The 19,924-nt window shown below is 49.2% G+C and overlaps 1 protein-coding gene across 9 annotated transcripts in view; it reads left to right on the top strand.

Annotated features, from left to right (window-relative positions):
* dop (microtubule-associated serine/threonine (MAST) protein kinase dop) overlaps positions 1–19,924 on the top strand; it is a 1,162,440-nt gene that overhangs the window by 687,819 nt on the left and 454,697 nt on the right. The window lies entirely within an intron of this gene.

Below are 19,924 nucleotides of genomic sequence, written 5' to 3'. Positions count from 1 at the left end.
GCCTTCACCTATTTTTGAAATGCAGTTTTAGAAGAAGGGGAAAGATAAAGTAATGAAAGAAGGAAGATTATATTCTTTTTTTTGTATAGATTATCTTAAGGAAATGGAAAACGTGTCTTTTATGAAGGGTGTCAGGTCACAGCTGTTTAAGGGAAAGAGGTTTATTATCGGCATAGGAAATGAGGTGGACGTGTGTCACCGCCCACTCCTGTGTGATGCCGGGTGCCACAGAGCCATGTGTCATGTTAGGCAGAGCCATGTTGAGCATGACGTGGTATAGCTAGCTCTAGGAGGGGTGGACGTAAGGCCAATCCGTTCCCGGGAGCAGATACAGGAGTAATATCTATTGAATAGAGGAAGAGAGACGCCATCACTGATGCAGCGAAGGGCAAGTGGGTCATGGTATAAGGTTTAGTGTGTGAGACTTGATGAGTGGGCTTGGTCCGTCTTCGACTCCGTCAGGTAAGCAGTGAGGAGCTAGAACCTTCGGAGGTGTGGGAGCAATGCCGAAGAGAGTGATGGCCCGTCCTTTAACTTGTCCCTTCATGTCTGCATCCAACAGGACTACCAGTTGCTTGCAAGCAGACTCGAGTTGCATGTGCGAGGTGGAGTCTCCAAGATGGGTTAGGTGGTATGGTGGTAGCAAGTGTGTGTGTGTGTGTGTGTGTGTGTTTGGTCTGCGTCGTGTGGTAGTTGTCTGCCTCATGTGGCACACACACCACTGAGCCTCTGCCCACCCGTGGTGCTCACCTGGCAGCCACAAGCCTGGCCACTCACACGTGCCTACCATGGGTCGTAATTTACTCTTGCCTTCCCCTAGTTCTCCCATATATCTTAGATGTACCTCACACGTGCCTTCCCGTAGCTGCTTCCCCTTACAGATGCTTCTTCCAGGTCTTCCTTCACATCTGCCTGCCCCTCCTCTTGCCTCGTACCTGCCTCCTAGTGTTCCTTCCACGCACGTGCCTCTCAGTAGTCCCCCCACACACCTGCCTCCCCTTAGTCTTCCCACACACCTGCCTCCTTCAGTCCTCCTACACACCTGCTTCCCCTCGGTGCGCCCTTAGGGCTGCAAACCTAGAGGGATCTTCAGGTACTCCACCTTTCCGGGTAAACTTACGTAAACCTTTTTTTTTTTTTTACCTGCGGTTTATCAGGGCCACGCTGGGGATGGCGATCATTATTCTGCATTTATGATAATGTACCAGATTGCCTGGTTTTTATCGCCTGCCGTGTTCCCAAGCACTTGCTGCCTGTTGTACGCATCCCCCTCCCATCCCGCTCCTACCCCCCACACACCACCACTCCACACGCCACACAACCTCATCCCTGTACAGTTCCTTTCGCCCCCCCTTTTCTACGTCTCTACTACTCTTCACACACGTTAATCCCCATGTGTTGCCCTCCTCACATATCATGACTCCCAGCACATCCCAGCTCTTCACACACACACACACACACACACACACACACACACACACACACGCCAGTAACATACTTCTACCCACACATCTGCACTTCAGACACATGCGGTGAGCAGTACGCGGTAGCCCCAGTCATCAGGGCCATATCTCGTTATAGGTACTAGTAGGATGGGTACTCGACGCCCCTCACATACCCACACTGGGTCGGAGCCGCCCTGCAGACCTCGGCGGCCTTGTGTCTGCAGGTATCACCCTACAGCCTGGCCCAGGTCCCTGTGCTGACCATACATTATCACCACACAACTGCTACCTATCGTCCGAGAGGGAGGAGGGCGCCTCCTCTGGCCCGCTGCTGGGTGTGACCTGCGGCTCTAGTGATCAGGCACGCCTCTCCTCCCAGATCTGTCTGGTGGGTTGCTCCACACATCCAGACCGAAGCCCAGTAGTGCTTAGCAGTGGTTTTTGAGGCACCCATCCTCTTCCCTGCAGTGACGATGGCGTTCCCTCATTCTTGCATAGAGGGACACAGGCCATCCTAACATCCCTTGAATGTACCCAGATGGCCGGCCTACACCCACGTAAATGCACATCAGAGCGCTAATCCTACATTCAGGATGGCCATCCTAACCCCCACGTGAATGCACCCTGGCGGCTGTAGTCGGACTGGTGCTAAATTATTTTTTTTTTTCCCATCACACAGGTGACCTCACCTGTGTGACCCATGACATTCTTTGACCCTGTCATTCATCCCAGCGTCCCACACCCGCCCACCCCTGAACTTCACCGCTTGGTAAAGAACGCATCCATAAACCACGTTACCTGCGACCCACCTCCATTTTAATCCTCTGTGTGAAATGTGTCGCCTCGTCACGTTGCTGTAAACTGGTGCCATTAAGAGCAAAAGGTTGAGACATAGCTGTGGTGAGGGATCCATCTCCTTAACACCCGTAGATGACAGTCAGTCAAGTGACATTACCTCTCTATCCTGGTGTCCTTGTGTGTGTGTGTGTGTGTGTGTGTGTGTGTGTGTGTGTGTGTGTGTGTGTTTAACCTGTGTTCATTGCTGGAGCCCACCTGGGCACGGGTCGTTGACATGGCCCAGTGAAAGACACGGTGTGGGGCGTGGGTCAGTCTGGTCTCGAGAGACAAGAGGAGAGAGGTCGACGCACCGAATCTCTGTTTTAAGGTTTGATTCTGTGACTGTCTGCTGATTCTACATTCCCTACCTCCTTCCTGGTATAGCGTCTTGGTGGACGCACGTATTAAAAAGCATCGTCTTAATGGCTGTGTTCGATGATGGTATATGTGTGTGTGTTTGTATGGCATGCGTTGTTGTGACGTTCCCTGAGGAGTGTACGCCGTGCATCGGCAGTCTCAACGAACCAACCCCAAACTGGCTTTCTCCTCCGTTCGTCTCGATGTGGCTGACTGTGACTCCACCATTCATCCGGGAGAAAGAGAGAGCGAAAAAATATAAGATGAAGTCGGATATCCCTGGAGGAGGTTGGAAGTGGAGCGGACGTGTGAGGCAGGGTTGCGGCCCCACCTGCCTCCTCCGTCATTACCAGTAAGGCTGAGAGTTGAGGATCCTGGGTGGTCAGATCTGTGGCCAGTCCCACCCGCCTCGGCCGTCGCTTTCCTACCCCCCTCTCCCTCCCTCCCTCCCTCCTCCAGCAGACACGTCCTCGGCCGCTACTACGCGAGCCCAATGGAGCCAGTTTTTTTTTTAAGCCAAAGGGTCCAACATGTACTTCCAGGAGGTTCAGTAACTACGATGTTCCATTACCGGATTATTTTTTTTCCCCTCTTGCATTATGGTTCTTCATACTCTTGTACCTCAAGGTGTTCATGGTTCCTCAAGGTCCCTCGCTGTTTGTAGTTCCGTGATGTAAAGGGGGAAAAAGCGCGAGGGAACTTAATAAGACGCCATGACCAGTTCTGCAGCTCCAAGTCACGGCCAGCACTGCCACCACCGCACTACCAGTACCTCATCTCCATCGCACGACCACCACCACACTGGCAGCACCTCACCTCAACCACAGCTCCACCTACACTGGCAGCACCTCACCTCAACCACAGCTCCACCACACTGGCAGCACCTCATCTCAACCACAGCTCCACCACACTGGCAGCACCTCACCTCAACCACAGCTCCACCACACTGGCAGCGCCTCATCTCAACCATAGCTTCACCACCCTGGCAGCACCTCACCTCAACCACAGCTCCACCACCCTGGCAGCACCTCACCTCAACCACAGCTCCACCACCCTGGCAGCACCTCACCTCAACCACAGCTCCACCACACTGGCAGCACCTCATCTCAACCACAGCTCCACCACCCTGGCAGCGCCTCATCTCAACCACAGCTCCGCCACACTGGCATCACCTCATCTCAACCATAGCTCCACCTCACTGGCAGCACCTCATCTCCATCGCACAGCGACCACCACGTTAACAGTACCTCATCTCTATCTCCACCACGGCTCCACCATTCTTCCAGTCTCATCTCCTTCACGCCACCAACATAGCTCTACCTCAAAACCATCGTCAAAGTTTCATCTCAGCACCATAACACGCCCACCACCCCAGCTCCACCACGCAACCACCACCTGTGCCACACCACACAATTAACACCTGAATTCAGTAACACCGTCAGCACAATATAGCTCTACCACACAACCAACGTTTGACCTCCACCACGCACACCTAAAAATAAACTCGACACAATCAGTGTTTTAGTTCCACCGCACGACCACCACGTCAACTCCACCACATCTCTACCATCTAAACTCTACCACACTACCATCTCTTTAGCTCCACCACATTACCATTTCTGTAGCTCCACCACACTACCGACTCCGTAACTCCACCTCACTGCCAATTCTTTAGCTCCACTGCGCCAGAAACACTTCAGATGTACCACACAATTAAACACTTAACTTCCACCACAGAGACTATCGTGCTAGAGTGTGTGTGTGTGTGTGTGTGTGTGTGTGTGTGTGTGTGTGTGTGTGATTATCTATATGTTATTATCTATATGTACTCTACGGGGAGGGGAGTTCAATACTCGTGGCGCCCCATCACTTGTACTTGCTCAGCAACATATTTTTTTTTTTTAAATTCTCTGTGCAGTCCTCTTTCAGTTTGTGTGTGTGTGTGTGTGTGTGTGTGTGTGTGTGTGTAGTGTGCCTGTGTGGGTGCGGTGGTGAGCCAGCGTGCCTTTCCCGGAGCCATCTGTCGTCGGTAGCCGAGCGCTTGTGTGTGTGGTGGTGTGGGAGCCGTTGGTGGTTACTGGGGGGCGGAGTGTGGCGGGCGTCGCGCTTGGTGACGTGTGCAGGTGTCGGCTGTGCCTCATCTGCCTGGACGTGACTGGAACAAAGGTGGTGAGGAACCCTGGCACTCCTGCTGCCTCAAGGGCTCGTTCCATCCCCTCTCTACTTCCCTCCACCCACCGAACTCCTTTCCTCTTACACCAACCCGACACTGTTTGTGACATCTCCGCCAGCTTTATGGAGTGGTGAAAGCCTCATCCCTCAGTTTACATACCAGCGGTTTGACAACGGTATATCTAAACTGCCTCTCAAGGAGATCATCTCTTGTTATTTGTAGGATGTGGGAGGGCTGTTGTCTCCCAGACGCGTGATGTCTTTTTTTTTTTTGGAGGGGGGAAGATTATCCCGATTTTATTTGGAGGGAGGTGGGGAAGGAGGGAGGTGGCTTCCCTCTCAAATCGTGATCTTCGTCGGCACCCAGAAGGCTGCCTCTCCCTCATTACAGGTGATTTCTCACCCGCCGTCCCCTTGATGTATTGCCTCGGTGTGTGTCGCGCCCCCGGCCCGCTGCTGTGCAATTGGGTCCCTCTTCTGCCGGAGGGGCTCTGATCTGCAGTAATACTTTCCTGTCTCGTAATATCATGGTCTGGTACGTCGCATTCAGATATATATATATATATATATATATATATATATATATATATATATATATATATATATATATATATATATATATATCTTTTCTTTCATACTATTCGCCATTTCCCGCATTAGCGAGGTAGCGTTAAGAACAGAGGACTGGGCCTTTGAGGGAATATCCTCATCTGGCCCCCTTCTCTGTTCCTTCTTTGGAAAAAACACACACACACACACACACACACATATATATATATATATATATATATATATATATATATATATGTATATGTGTGTGTGTGTGTGTGTGTGTGTGTGTGTGTGTGTGTGTGTGTACATTGAGATGTATAGGTATGTATATTTGCGTGTGTGGACGTGTATGTATATACATGTGTATGTGGGTGGGTTGGGCCATTCTTTCGTCTGTTTCCTTGCGCTATCTCGCTAACACGGGAGACAGCAACAAAGAAAAATGAATAGAATAAATAATATATATAAAGGGAGTGGACCATGACCTCCTTATCTCCTCAGCCCTCAGATCTGTTATGATCATACAGGAAACAGCAGACAAGGAGAGATATCCACAACCTCTTTAAGATCTCCGCATTTTTCGACTCATGGCGTGTGGCATTTCAACGTTGGGCTGTTCACACTGTCAAGCCATCTCTATTTTATAATCCGTTTCGCAAAGAGTTGTAAAGGCGTAAATGATGTATCCGGTCCTTTGGGATGAGTCTCTCTCTCTCTCTCTCTCTCTCTCTCTCTCTCTCTCTCTCTCTCTCTCTCTCTCTCTCTCTCTCTCTCTCTCTCTCTCTCTCTCTCTCCATCTTTTATTTAGAGTAGTGAGGTAGATTATCCGGTTCTCTCATCTCCTCTTTTATCAGCCTCTTGGCTTGGTGTTCTTTGCGTGTTTGTGTCCTGCATGGCGGCGAGCAGTGCCTCCCGAGGTTCCTGCCCTTCCATTACTCTCTTACCTGTTCCGTTGGTCTTCGCGCGCGGGTGTGTGTGTGTGTGTGTGTGTGTGTGTGTGTGTGTGTGTGTGTGTGTGTGTTGTGTCTTGCAGCGCTCTCTTCTCCTCTCCTTCACGTCACTACTGAACATTTTAAGCTTTCTTTCCTTCACTCGCTTTCATCTCTAATGGTCATGCTGCCTCTCGTGTAGCCATGCACTCTGCTTCTCTGTTCGTGTCGTCTGTCAGTACAGCAGCCGTGCGCGTGGCCCTCTCCATATATATATTCTTTCCCTGTTCGTTTGCTTCCTCTCCAGCCACGCCTCGTGCCCCGTATCTCCGTCGCTTTCTCCAGTGAACCGTGAGTGGGTCCCACATACCAGCTTACTAGCCGGTATAAGGTCCTCGTCATCCTCCAAGCGTCGACCAGGCAAAAGATGGGTCGTCTCCAAGTGTCGAAGTGAGCGACCAGTCACTCGGGTCCAGGTCTGGGCTGCATGGAGAGTTGGTCGAGTTGGTGGAAACCACAGGTATGCATCGCAGTTTATGCATCGCTGCCCTTGTGGACCGTCGATTTGCCCAGGCGCAAGAACACCCCCTTCTTCGTTAAGCGTTCCATCTCAAAGTTCTCCTTGATGGTAGTAAAGTGCAGTTTCCGAATCCAGGTCAGTGGGACAGTCGGCCGTGGTGGTGGTTTTTTCTGTGGTACAGTCAGTCAACAGGATCCACCATTGATACCCTATAATATCAAGGCCATTATCATGCTGAGCAAGGGTTGCGCTCGGAGCTTCGCTGGAAGTTGGAAAAGTCCGGTGTTTTTCCATCGCCTGAATCCCAAAGAACTCGGGGGTTCTATTGAGTAGGTGCAGGTCTCAGTACCTCTAACCAGATAGGGAAGACACACCCAGGTGTTCGTGGAGGATGATCACAGCGCTTCACTGTGAGATATACTCTCTTCATCGCTATTCTCACTGACTTGAATGCGCGGGTCGTCAGGTCCTCGACTGTGGGCCGCAGCTTTCCTTAATACCAATGGCTTCTGCCCTTTCTCGTTACTCTTGCTACACAGATTAATGAACATCGGTGGCACAGACACCCTCCTTGAAGTATGAGTTTTAACGACACGCGGATCCTCGCGTTTGTCATCGTTCCTGATCATCTCAGGCGCCGAACTTGTTGAAGCTGTGTATCGGAAGCACCAAATGATCCGACAACAGGGTTGGTATTCACCCCAGTCGTTATGCACCCGCACGGTCCATAAAAACACGGAGACCTGCCTTATATTTCCCAACGTTTTTGACCCCCGCCCCCATACGTTGCCGACCCCTTGTACCGGTTACCACGTCGCGTGTTTAGCGAACGTACATAAAAGCACTCTATCGGACAGTACGTCCATGTATAAACAGCATAACCCCGCGAAGCACAAACACAATTTTTAATGAATAAGTAATAAGATTACATAAAGTATGAGCACAACTGTTACTGAATAAGGAATGTGTATGGCGTCCAGTGTCAGCGTGGTATTGATTCTCTGGGATGAGCAAATAATCTAACCCTCTCTCATGTACCTCTAGTAAGTTAAGCTTCCCTCATAGCATCTTTGATACGATAGAAGCAGCTTCAGGAGTCCTTATGTGTTAGGGAGGAGACTTGAGAGTTGACATGGCATCTATTGTGTCGCCATAGCTTCACCTTAGGTTCGAATTCTGGTTACGGCAGTCGGTCCACGGTCGACCCAGCTGTTCATCCTCCCCTAGGGTTAGTCGATCAATTAGGTATTTAACCAATTTGACGACGTCGACACAGGGAACAGCTCTCCGAATGACGCAAAGATAGGAAAGGTTTCATGAGGTACTCGCATACTCTTAATGGTGGATGAATGCATTTCGGTAATTAGTTTGTATACAACGACGACTCAGAGAGGCTTTAGTTCCGTGTACCTGTGTCATGACAAGACCTTGGTGTAAGGTGTGTGTGGCGTGGATACACAAGGTGAGTGTCGGAGGAGCAGGTGGCCTGCTGCTGCTGCCTGAGGTCAGCGAGGGGGTTGTGGAGGTGCATCCAGGTGAGCGTCGACTCCTCACACACGTGTAGGATCTGGAGGCCTGTGAGAGCTTAGTATGAAAGCTTCGCTTTACTTATATATTATCCCAGTGGGTAGGAGAGAGAGAGAATACAGCCCACGGATCTCCTTCAGTGTCGTAGAAGACGACGGCTGTGAGGGACAGGAGCGGGGACCGGAAATCCTCCCCTCCTGTATTACCTTCCAAAAGAAGGAAGACAGGAAGGAGAAAAGTGCTGGTGTTTTTACATGCTAGGCTCAATTTTTCCGTGTTCTTGACGCTACCACGCCTACGTGGGAAGTAACCAACTGCTACGAAATGACTGAGGAAGAAAACGATGTTTTAATCAGATACGCCCGGCATCACGACACGAAGAGGAAGGACGAGGGTGCAGTAAGTGGTGTGTCGAGGGGTGGAGGCCACGAGGGACTGGACCTGCCGACACGCGGAACACGGGTGATGATGAATGTGGCATGTGTGGACGAAGGCCGTGGCAGGTGTAGGGCCGGAGGTGCACACTGCTCGGGAGAGGAGGAGGGGAAGGAGGAGGAGGAGGAGACGCAGCGGTGGCCAGAACCACGGGTCATGTAGGGAAGGATGGGATTACATTGTTACCATGTGGGAGGGAGGGGATTGTCGAGCTGACCGCCATGCCCCAGTACAGATGAGGTACACTCTCCTCTCTCTCTCTCTCTCTCTCTCTCTCTCTCTCTCTCTCTCTCTCTCTCTCTCTCTCTCTCTCTCTGCCTCGACTATTAGAGAGAGAGAGAGGGGGGGGGGGATGGGAGAGCAAGGTCAACCCAGCCTTAGGTATGCCTGACACGTTGGGGTAATTCTTATGGTACCCAAGGAGCCCGTCATACATACCAGGCCGGGGCCAGTGTCAGGTACCTCGTCTGGCCGCCCTGGCTCTCTCTCTCTCTCTCTCTCTCTCTCTCTCTCTCTCTCTCTCTCTCTCTCTCTCTCTCTCTCTCTCTCTCTCTCTCTCTCTCTCAGGCATCCTAACAAGGCGAAAAGCCTTTTTGCCTCCACCACCGCGAGCGACCAGCGGCAGTACTTGATCCTGCAGGCGCTCCTCTCTCCACCCTCCTCCTGCAGCCTCCTCGACCCTCCTTCAGCGTCTGGTGACCTCGTAACCCGCCGCGTCGCGTCGCCCGCCACTCTCTGCCCGCCCCACACTGACATCGCATGTTGCTGGCGTTTAGGACTGCGAGAGAATTTTCCCTCTTTCTTTGAAACCAGACCCGTGAGTTGCATTACTGCACGTGCAGGAAAACCATGTTTGTTGAGGAGTGTTAGTAACACCTCGTTTCACGACGGTACGAACCCTTTAGCACGACGGTACGAACCCTTGAGCACGACGGTACGAACCCTTGTCTCACGACGGTATGAACCCTTGTCTCACGACGGTATGAACCCTTGGGCATGACGGTACGAACCCTTGTCTCACGACGGTACGAACCCTTGGGCACGACGGCACGAACCCTTGAGCACGACGGCACGAACCCTTGAGCACGACGGTACGATCTTTCAGAGTCTGCTCAAAGGTCAGGTTCAGGTCATTGGCCAGGCTGGCTTCTTGAAGGACCACAGAGTCGTGCACAAGGGTCGTATCGTCGTAGACAAGGGTCGTATCTTCGTAGACCAGGTTGTATCGTCGTGGACGAGGGTCGTATCTTCGTGGACAAGGGTCGTATCTTCGTGGACAAGGGTCCTATCTTCGTGCATAAGGGTCGTATCTTCGTGGACAAGGGTCGTATCGTCTTTCACAAGGGTCGTATCTTGGTGGACATGGGTCTTTGCATCTTGCTCAAGAAATTGACAATCATGTTGACGTAACCAAACGAGTTAAAGTTACTAGAACGTGACCGTACTCGTGCTGGCGGCGGCCCTTCTCTCATACGCCCTCCCACCTACCTGGCAGTCCCACCTACCTACCCACGTACTTGGCAGTCCCACCTACCCACCCACCTGGCAGTCCCACCTACCTACCCACCCATCTGGCAGTCCCACCTACCTACCCACCTACCTGGCAGTCTCACCTACCTACCCACCCACCTACCTGGCAGTCCCACCTACCAACCCACTCACCAACCTGGCAGTCCCACCTACCCACCCACCTGACAGTCGCACCCATCCACGCACCTGGCTGGCTGGTATGGCCGGGCGAACCTCGCCCTCCCTCCACTCACACCGTGGCTCTCATGTTGCCTGTCCCCGGCGCTGGGTACCTGCCGTTAACCCTTGACCACCACGGTACCATCTTTGAGCCACGAAGGTAAGACCCTTGTGGGTGATGGCTTGACCCTTCACCCGATCCGTGACGTTCAGGTCAAGAGGCCCGGCTGTCAAAACACCAGAGTCATACGATCGTGGTCAGTGACCGTTCTGTCTGTGATTGGAGTCGGCATACAAGATTGACATTGTCTTATGGTAAGATAATTGTCACATCTTAAGGGAAATACTGGCTACACACACACACACACACACACACACACACACACACACACACACACACACACACACACACACACACACACACACAATGTATCCAACCAGCTGGGCTTGCCTCAGGCTTATCTGTACACTTGCATCACCCACAAATAGACGTTGTACACGCGTCAGAAGGCCCCTCACCCTCGTACTCCCTGTGTACTAGTCATGCCCCTGGCTAGCGACAGACAAACACGAGCGGTGTTACTCAGTGTGAGGCGCTGGTGAGTGAATTGGCCTGTATGTATGTTTTGCTGGTTGAGCTGTGACAAGTGTTATCAACACACTTGTTTACAGAGCTTAACACGTCTCGAGACGTGTGCACGTACGTAGAAAAACCATATTAGGGAAAGGTTTATGTTGGACAGAGTTTGATCTTACAGATCACTCAGCCAATTGACGTGTCAGTTGTGTCTTAAGTTGGGCCAGGCTGTGTGGACTGACCCACCCAGCCACCTGTTGCCTTCCACTGCACACTCCGTCCATAATGCTGTGACTGACCCCGGGCCGGCCGGGTTACGGGAGACCGATGTTGTGCAGGTGTGGACCGGAGTGCTGTGTAGAGGGTTCATTGTCTCTTCCTTTATGGTCGATCTTGGGAGTTCGATTCGAATGTGGAATTTAATGATTTCTGTAGATTGTTGTTAATGTTGATTTTTGTTAACAATATGTGTGTTTTTTGATAGTGAAATTTGTGTTGGTTGTATTAGCAGTAATCCGGGATTAAATGGTGAAAATGAAACACGTTAAGTTCCCAAGTGCACTTTCTTGTAATAATCACATCATCAGGGGAGACACAAGAGAGAAATATAACAGTCAGTTGTTACACATCGAAGAGACGAAGCTAGGACGCCTTTTGGTAAACATTTGTGGCGAGGTGGCGATGGGAATAGATAAAGGCAGACAGTATGAATTATGTACATGTGTATATATGTATATGTCTGTGTGTGTATATATATGTGTACATTGAGATGCATAGGTATGTATATTTGCGTGTGTGGACGTGTATGTATATACATGTGTATGTGGGTGGGTTAGGCCATTCTTTCGTCTGTTTCCTTGTGCTACCTCGCTAACGCGGGAGCCAGCAACAAAACAAAATAATAAAGAAAAAAAAAAAAAAAAATATATATATATATATATATATATATATATATATATATATATATATATATATATATATATATATATATGTGTGTGTGTGTGTGTGTGTGTGTGTGTGTGTGTGTGTGTGTGTGTGTGAAAGATAGAACTGCCAGTGAGTGGATAAGGAAACCATCAACCTCGGCAGTGAGGAGGGAGGAGTGAAGGCAACAGCGAGGCGCCGAGCCACTCGCGTCCCGCCGCCAGCAGGCAGACGACCACCACCACACCTGTGCTTCTTAACCGTCCCGTCACATCGCGTAACCTGCTGTTGTTACAGCTTCTCGTAACAACAACCCCCCCTGTCACACGTCACGCTTGGCGAACCCTTCCGTGTTGAGGGGTGTGTTAGTGTGACCGCACGAAGCATGCGACGTGTTCCTGGGGGTAGAGGGAGCTGGTGGTGGTGGGAGGAGAGTGGGCGCACATGTCTCCGGGGTGTTTAGTTGGGCCAGCGCGCGGTGTGTGCCGCCGGCCCGGGAGGACAGTGTTGCGCAGGGTGGTGTTGAGTGTCGCCAGGCCGGACTGGGTTACGGGCAAGGGCTTTGTGTAGCCCACAGTTACAGCCTAATGTTTGGGGTTATTAAGTTGCCGCGGGTGTGTTAGTATCAGTATTTAAAATTTCAGGTGTTTGTACTTCCTTTATATGTATTTCCCACGTCCGACGTGTTTCCACAGTCTTTGGGATATCTGGTGTGGACTGGTATGTGTACCGGTTTGTCATAAAGGGTTCCTTTTTATTCCCAGGGAGTTCGTTGCCTCTAGTGAACTGGACCTGTGAATGTTAGACATGTGGACGACGTAACATTACCTTAGACCAAAAAGGAAATAAACCTTGAAGTTCGACGGTATGATCCTTGAGTACGGCATTACGGCCCGTGGGTATGATGGCCTGGCCTTTTGAGTTACAGACACAGACCCCCACAGACCCTTAATTGATAGGGCAGAGGCCAGGCCATGATACCCATGGATCGTACTTGTGTACTCAAGGATCGTAACGTAGTACTTAAGGATCGTACCGTTGTACCCAAGAATCGTACCGTAGTGATCATAAATCGTACCGTTGTACCCAAGGATCGATACCGTAGTGATCATAGATCGTACCGTTGTACCCAAGAATCGCACCGTAGTGATCATAGATCGTACCGTTGAACCCAAGGATCGATACCGTAGTACTCAAGGATCGTACCGTTGTACCCAAGAATCGTACCGTAATGATCATAGATCGTACCGTCGTATGTAAGGATCGTTCTGTTTTGATCGAGGAGATAAGGTCCAGGAGGAATGACGAAGGATACCCTGGTGTCCTATCTTTGATTTCAACCAGCCAGTTTTCCTGGTGTAGATGAGGGTAGGAACATATTACATCTGGACCAGAGGGTCTTTACTGACGAGAACAGAGATTGGTGGCCTGCCGCTCATAGCCACACATATTTAGTGCATTATATACATCACTCACTGATTTACTATCATTGATATCATTATTCAGGATAAGGAATTATTTCTGAAGTATTGACAATAAGGTGAAAAAGATTTCCATTTTTTCTCGTGCGTAGAACCATACCCTAAATTTTTTTTCCTCCATATTTGAATGCCGCTGAGCAGTGTTCCCTCAAAAAGCTGTTACAGTTAGTAGAATTGATTATGGTGACTTTGATATTCCTTCGAAGTCTCCATGTGGAATTTGATGTGAGCATGGCTAAGACGTCTTACTCAAGCATGTTTGCTTTCGATGATGTTCGTGGTAGAAGACCCCTTGAAGACTTCACCAGGTATTCATCACCAGGTACTCATCACCAAGTCTTCACTACCAGTTACTCACCACTAGGTAGACTCAGCAGATCACACGTAAACGCATTATTGCCTAATGTAACTGCTCACACGGTTCGTGTGTATTTAGGAAACCCTTACATCGTCAGCTTAAGCTGGTTCCATGACCCCGCCAGACTTAAGTGTACACACAGATAATGCTGGACAGCACTTAGGGAGAGGTATATGCTGATGGGCAGGTAATGCTGGAGAACAGCTGATGTTAGACGTAAGCAAATGATTGGGGGTATGTTTGTTGCACGTAGGTTCATTAGACTCGCTGTGGAGGAAGGTTTGTTCACCTCCTTCAGCATACGTTCAGTGATGCATGTTGTGATGATCTGACCGTCTCCCAGCAGGATGGTGAAGGCCCTAGGGTCCCAGACACTGTCTGCTGGATGTGGTTGAAGATGTGGCATTGCTTTACCCAGTGGCGTTGTTCGATACCTTCGGCCACGTCTCTCATTCGATATGGCATCAGTTTTGAAGGATAGGATAAATCCTTATATATATATATATCTATATATATATATATATATATATATATATATATATATATATATATATATATATATATATATTTTTTTTAAACTATTCGCCATTTCCCGCGTTAGCGAGGTAGCGTTAAGAACAGAGGACTGGGCCATTGAGGGAATATCCTCACCTGGCCCCCTTCTCTGTTCCTTCTTTTGGAAAATTAAAAAAAAATTGAGAGGGGAGGATTTCCAGCCCCCCCGCTCCCTCCCCTTTTAGTCGCCTTCTACGACACGCAGGGAATACGTGGGAAGTATTCTTTCTCCCCTATCCCCAGGGATAATATATATATATATATATATATATATATATATATATATATATATATATATATATATATATATATATATATATATGTATGTATGTATGTATGTATGTATGTATGTATGTATGTATGTATGTATGTATGCCTCGTCTACCGGGTTATCCACCCTCCGGAAAGCAAATGGAACAAAGATGAAAGCCACTGAAAAGAGCGCTCAGAACAATTGCCGGCTGCCTAGCAGCCAAAGACATTCATCACCCACACAATAAAACATGTATTTCCAATACAATCTCATTCTCAGTATGCTTACCACTCAGTTCTTTGCAACGGCGCTAGACTCCTTCCCATCCAGAGCACTCGGTGAGTATAGGCTTTAGCAGCCTTTACCCACAGATCCCTCCTACAAACACGGAATACCACACCCAAGACAAACCACACTCCCCAGACATGTACAAGTTACTCTTTCTCTCCGCACCTTGGATATTGCTCATCTCTGTTGCTCTGTAGACTCTGGTTCAGCTTATCGCACGACACAGCTCTCACACTGAAAACGCGAAACACTTAACTCCTCATATGCACTGTATTTACGTCACCAACGAAGACACACACACACACACACACACACACACACACACACACACACACACACACACACACACACACACACACTCAAGATCATACTTCTTTACCTGTGGTCTCACCTGTGGACGTACTCGGCTTCCTGGGCGTTGTGGAAACCCCCGGAGAAGATTCTCTTGCTCAAGGCAGCTTTGAGAGCAGATGTAAGGGCAGGAAAAGTCCTCTTCAATCACGGTTTTGTTCCTGTGGCTTTGTAGGTTCCTTGAGGCCAATCTTCTCCTTTGTTGATGCGATGGTTGCTCGCGTTTGATCTCACGAAGTGTGTGTGTGTGTGTGTGTGTGTGTGTGTGTGTGTGTGTGTGTGTGTGTGTTTTCTCCTCTGACGTGATTGACGCGAGTCTTGGCTCTCTTGTGATGAGATGGAGGCCGCCCGAGGCAGTTGTCCCCATATCACCCCATATCATGTGTTTTAGTGACTCCCCCTTTAGGGCGTATGTGGTGGGAGCAACATATCTGAACTCTCTCATTGACAGTATGTTGTCATAGGCTGTACCCCTCATATATCAACGTGTCTTCTGTATTATAAACCGCTGATGTTGTATTTACATGGCGCAAGTTCCCCGTACGCCGGTGCCGATGGATGACGTGAACACACATTTGTCATTTGCTGTAACTGGACTTAAAGGCGTGTGTGTCGTGATGAGACACTGTCAATACAAATAGGCCTTCTACAACTATATATATATATATATATATATATATATATATATATATATATATATATATATATATATATATATATATATATATGTATATGCAGTGTCTGCATACGATCTCTTAAAAAATTATCTTTGATGAAATGAGATTACATATGTCAGAAAGATGAGTGTATTGAAGGAGTTCATTCAAATTCTTAGCCGAAAAACCTTCATTATTTTGTGACTCTTAGAATTTCTCTATCAGCAGGATGCCCCAACAGGAGAGTGAGGTACCAGTAACTCAGTACAGTGCAATTCCTCAATCTTCTTTCTTGAAAATGGGCACGACATTTGCCCTTTTCCATTTCCATGCCTTTTAAGCTCTCTCCTACCAATTTTTTTTTTTTTTTTGAGGAGTGATGTGGCTAATGGGTGTAATTCAATGGGACAGATTGAAGATAGGTAAGGAGTGGAGTGGCGTGGCGGGAGGTCAAGCCAATAGAGATGTTGAGGGAAACACGGAAGAGGAAATAAGTTGCTGACAAGATCCAGTCTCTCCATAGCTCAATATTTATCCCATGTCTTCGGGGTTGTCACAGGCTGGACCATAGCTGACAACGCATGACACATGTGTGTTGTTGCTGCTTCACTTACGATTGCTGAAGACAAATGTTCCTTGTATTGTGTGGAGCAATACGATTGCTGACGCTACCTGACACTTGCCTGTGTGGTGCCTCAGCTATACGATTGCTGACGCTACCTGACACTTGCCTGTGTGGTGCCTCAGCTATACGATTGCTGACGGTGCCTGACGCATCAAGTTGTTGCGCGCTGCCGCCGACTGCCGTGGCTGGCATGAGTACGACTCAGATACGAGGGGGCATGACGATCCTCGGTGTCACACTGAATAACATCGAGGTAGTCCAGAGGGGCTGCATGGCACTGCTCTCCTCGTCGTGTCCAGTGTAAACACACACGCTCGCATGATGCATTCTGGCCGTCTGCTCGCGCCCCTGCGAAATAAGTGCCTTCCTTTTTCTTTTCTTTTTTTTTTAAGGCCTTTGGTTTATTTGCCTATATTTGCGTACGATTTTAGGCAGTGCAGTTCATCATCCACTTGGCGTGTTAAGACAGCATTTTCCGCTAACCAGATCCACACTGTACACTGCTATGCGATACCTGGAGGTGGGAGCTTTTATCACCCCTTTCTTAGTGTAATGTGATGTTCGGGGTGTAGCTTGCCGGATGAGGTTTATCTTCTTGAAGAGTTGCGAGTGGCGTGCATTGTGGGCGTGTAATGCTTTTAGGTAGGACGGTCGTAACGGACCAGACAGTGGAGCAGTGCCTGGAGACGGACGGTGTTGCTGGAGACAGATGATGTGGATGGAGACAGGTGGTATGGTTAGAGGCAGATGGTGCAGCAGTAGAGGTAAAGAAGGCATATCCTCAGCTGGGTTGTACATGGAGATGTGGACAACTGCAACTGCTGGTACTCCCCGTGGACGGCTGGTTGGTCCCGGGTGGGACCTGGTGACGGTGGTGAGAGGAAGCTAACACCCCTGACACCAGTGGTTGGTGGTGGTGGCAGCAGCAGATAAGGTCCAGTACCTGATGGTAACTACATGTTAACACCCTAAATATCAGTAGCTGAGGTGGCTACAGACAGTTAACAGCTTGTCACACACACACACACACACACACACACACACACACACACACACACACACACACACACACACACACACACGTACCAACCAACTCCTCCTCCACTCATCAGCTGCCGTAGCTTCTCTTCAGCAAATCAGGCTGAAGGAACTTGGCTCGAAGTCTGAGGGTTGTGATTCATACGGGCCACAAGTGTGTCACCAGAGCGAAGACTCGAGCTACGGTCTCCATATAACTTGCGATTGTATTTACCCAATAGTTTCGACTCCAGTCTTTGTGTGGATGTAAACAAAAAAGTGAGCGCCTCTAGCTGTTGCAGACGCTACTTAAGGAGGACGGAAACAAATGCGAGCACATCTGACGCAGTTCTTCATGGGATAGACCAACCCGATCACCCCAGTTATCACCAGCGTCAGCCCAGGAGCATATACATACCCTAGTGTCGCCGTGCGACACGCAACGGATACACAAGACACACCTGCAGAGGCAGACCAATATTGGTGTCCAACGCAGTCTCTACACGAGGGACAAGTGCGTGGATGTAATATCTTCAATCTAATCTACCTTCGTTCAGGTAGACGTAATAGACACTGCTAATATTTACAATGACGAGTCTTGAAGGTTAGTCATAGACCCAGAGGATGACGCAGTGTAAGGCAACATAACAGGGTAGCTACGATCCTCAAATAACTTTATAAGGTATTGCTGACCACGCCAGACTCCCTCTTTTTGGACGTCTTGGCGAGGGTAGAGGGTTGGCTGTTAGTCACCGTGGAGCCGACAGCCATGCTGAAAATTGTTGACGAGAAGGGGAGCTCAAGATTCGCCTTGATATCATTAAGGTCATGTTTAAGTGGGAAGGAAAAGTGTGTCCGATACTTTTAGAAAAGACTTCACTTGTTTACCTGTAGCTCAACAGATGTTTATATTGTATTTCATGAACATGTATATACACATACAAGAAAGATGAAACACGGAGATCAGATAGGCGAGGTTGGCGCATGGTCACCATGACCCTCTCTCTGTGGCGTCTTAGCTACGTCTCTTCCTCATATATCAGCTGACTGGTCTACGTCTTCTTGTCTCATTCTTGTATCTCCCGTGACGATGTGATCATTACACGAAAGTGCACTTGGGAACTTATCGTGTTTCATCTTTCTCATGGTTAATAGTAGATACTAGATCACCCGCACCACTTCCACCTTTTGCAATATATATATATATATATATATATATATATATATATATATATATATATATATATATATATATATATATATATATATATATATGCAGGAGGGAGGAAAGGCTTGCATGGGATGTAGTGCATTGGAATGGTATACAGGGGTCGACGTACCTGTCATGCGACTGAACCAGGCGTGTGAAGCGACCGAGAGGAAACCACGGAAAGGTCTTAGAGGCATGGATGTGGATAAGGGCCTGCGGTTTCGGTGCACTGCACGTAACAGCTGGAGTATGGATATGGCGGCGAATGCTGTCTTTCTCCGTCTGTTCCTGGCGCAAGCTTGCTGACGCAGGAAACGGCGATCACGTATGAAAAAGAAAGGATGTATCTCTCTCTCTCTCTCTCTCTCTCTCTCTCTCTCTCTCTCTCTCTCTCTCTCTCTCTCTCTCTCTCTCTCTCTAGGTGGAGCCACCAATCACTTGACGACGACCTCAGGGTTCCAGGGGTCGTGAGAATACCCTGGAGGATAACGACCTGTTCAGGGGTCTTCCGTGCGCGCCGGGGGACCAGGACAAGGCTCCTGGTGGTGCGGGAGTGTGGGAGTGAAGAGCCGCCGCAGGTTCCCCTGGGAATGGTCATGTGTGGATGATGGGGACTGCTTGGCCGAGCGTGATTATACTCCCTTGTGTAATTGCAGACCTTGCATGGCGACAGCTACTGGGGCCGGCAGGTCGACGAGGGTTTTATTAAACACTTGGGCGCAACGTGTGTGTGTGTGTGTGTGTGTGTGTGTGTGTGTGTGTGTGTGTGTTCATCTCTGTCTTTCAAGACGTTTGCGTCTGTCTGCCTCTTTCTGTCTGTTCTCTTCTCTCATTACGGACTCGTGAAGGTCTCACAGGGAGGAAGGAGAAGGGGGACAAGGAGGAGGAGGAGGAAGGAGGAGGGATGAGGCTTCCCAGGAGTCTCCCAGGAGGGAAGGAGGAGTTGATGGCGAGGGGAGCCTGACAGGACTATTACATTGCCCTTCAAACATTGCTTGTGTCCCTGCGTATACTCCCTCCTCCCGTGCATTTCCACATGATGGTCTCTCTGATAAAAAATGGAGGGAAACTGAACATTGACGGACTTTATGGAATCGAATCACTTAACCCAGGACATGGTGGTTTCAGAGTGAGGAGATCTTGAATCTTTCAATGGCTTGACGACC

This window comes from Panulirus ornatus, chromosome 22 (genome assembly GCF_036320965.1).
Source record: "Panulirus ornatus isolate Po-2019 chromosome 22, ASM3632096v1, whole genome shotgun sequence".
Taxonomy (NCBI): domain Eukaryota; kingdom Metazoa; phylum Arthropoda; class Malacostraca; order Decapoda; family Palinuridae; genus Panulirus; species Panulirus ornatus.
This window is presented reverse-complemented; position numbering and strand designations above follow the sequence as displayed.